The sequence below is a fragment of the Castor canadensis genome, chromosome 13, assembly GCF_047511655.1.
Source record: "Castor canadensis chromosome 13, mCasCan1.hap1v2, whole genome shotgun sequence".
NCBI classification, from domain to species: domain Eukaryota; kingdom Metazoa; phylum Chordata; class Mammalia; order Rodentia; family Castoridae; genus Castor; species Castor canadensis.
This window is the reverse complement of record NC_133398.1, coordinates 12,756,708-12,758,928: the sequence shown is the minus strand read 5'-3', so window position 1 is coordinate 12,758,928 and position 2,221 is coordinate 12,756,708. Positions and strand designations below refer to the sequence as shown.

Sequence of the window (2,221 nt, the reverse complement as noted above, 5' to 3'; positions counted from 1 at the left end):
ACTTTCAATGAAAATAAAGCATGAGCATGTGTTTAAGAAGAATTGGGAAAGTTATGAAGGTCAAAAAACCATTAGAGACAAATCTAGTAGTTTTTCTACTAACTGGTTACTGACAAGACCTTGTACACTAATTCCCACATCTAAAATCTTCACCAGGAAATCATAGGCAGCATAAATTGAGACCGAGTCTAATCTGATGACCATTCTGATTATTCATGCTATATTTTAAAGATGTTAAGTTGTTTTCTAGGTGGCAAATATCACTTCCAACCATCATTAGCCACTAGTGTGGCAACAGACTTGAGATACTAGTGTTAAAATACCTGTACCACCTAGCTCAAAATAATATTTAATTATTCTATTTGTTAATTTATTCATTTTGTAACACTGGGATCAACAAAATGATACTTTTACAATGTAATAGTAGCAAAGACTTATTGTTTCACACTTCCATCTGTTTCTTCATCTTTAACAGAAGAGAAGAAAAGGAGCATGAGGAGAGATAATCAGAGCAGTGTGTCTGAATTTATCCTCCTGGGGCTCCCCATCCAGCCAGAGGAGCAAGTAATGTACTATGCCCTTTTCCTGGCCATATATTTGACCTCAGTACTGGGGAACCTCACCATTATCCTGCTCATCAGGCTGGACTCTCACCTCCACACCCCCATGTACTTCTTCCTCAGCTACTTGGCTTTCACTGATGTCTCTTTCTCATCAGTCACAGCTCCAAAGATTCTCATGAATATGGTGACACAATGTAAATCCATCTCCTTTGCTGGGTGTGTTTCCCAGGTATATTTTTCCATCTTGTTTGGGAATCTAGACAGTTTTCTTCACACTTCAGTGGCATATGACAGATATGTGGCCATCTGTCAGCCTCTCCACTTTAACAGAATCATGAGTCAGAGCCTCTGTTTCCTACTAGTAATTGTGTCCTGGGTCTTATCTTCTGCCAATGCCCTTGTGCACACTGTTCTTGTAGCCCATCTTTTTTTCTTTGTAGACAATACTCTCCACCACTTCTGTTGTGATCTCTCTACCTTACTTTAGCTGTCCAGCTCTGACACCACAGTAAATGAGCTGATTATCCTCATTACAGGATCACCGGTCATTATACTTCCATTTATATGCAGTCTGGTCTCTTATGGCCACATTGGGGTCACCATCCTGAAAATTCCTTCCATTAAAGGAATCTTCAAAGCCTTGTCCACATGTGACTCTCACCTCTCTGTGGTTGGTCTGTACTATGGAACAATTATCGGGCTCTATTTTGTTCCTTATTCCAAGACCACTAATGACAAGGATGTCATTGTGGCTGCATTGTACAATATGGTCACACCCATGCTTAATCACTTCATCTACAGTCTGAGGAATCAGGATATGAAGGTTGCTCGGGGAAATACCTTCAGTAGAAAAACAGTTTCTGCATGATGGGCATCATCTTCCTAATGGGATATGACACCTCTCAATCCCCATATGCATCCTCACCTCTGTAAATTGATGTTTTCTCAGTGTATCTTGATGTGGCACTGTTTTCTCCATGTATTTCACCTTGGATACTATATTTTAAATGAATTGTCTCATCAGTATTGAGAGACGTGAGAATGCTTTTTCTATACACCTCCCTCCATTTTTTGTATTTGCATAAAATCCTTGTCCTACAAACATTTAAAACTTTATATGATTGCTAGTTTCGATTTTTTATTTGATCATTGTAACTTTTGGTAGCTAATTATTTTCCTTCCTCAAGATTAAAGAAAACATTTATCTGGTGTCCAATTCTATAATACAGTTCAAATTTATTTTTGCTAATAACTTTTATTAGAAAACTAGGTTTACTTTTAGGGCTGACAGAGTGGCTCAGGTAGTACAGTTCCTACCTCGAAAGTGTGAGGCCCTGAGTTCAAACTCCATTACTGCCAAAAAATATTCTGGAAGACTCTCACCTTTACTTTTGTTTTTAATTCCTTTTTTGAATATTAATTTTTATTTTTATTTTACATTTGACACAGAATATGGTAGATATTTCCAGGGTTGCATGTGATATTTCTATACATACATATAGTCTATAATGTTCAAATTAACAAAACATATCTATTTCCTCAAATATTTATCACTTTTTTTGCGAAATTATTCAGAACCCTGTTCTAGTTTTTTTTGGTATCTATAATATTTTTTCATTATCTATAATAACTCCACTGTGGAATAGGACAACAGAACT

General features: G+C 36.8%; 1 pseudogene; it reads left to right on the top strand.

Annotated features, from left to right (window-relative positions):
• The first annotated feature begins 492 nt into the window (after nucleotides 1–492).
• Nucleotides 493–1,431, top strand: LOC109675205 (olfactory receptor 1J21-like; annotated as a pseudogene).
• Nucleotides 1,432–2,221: the final 790 nt, after the last annotated feature.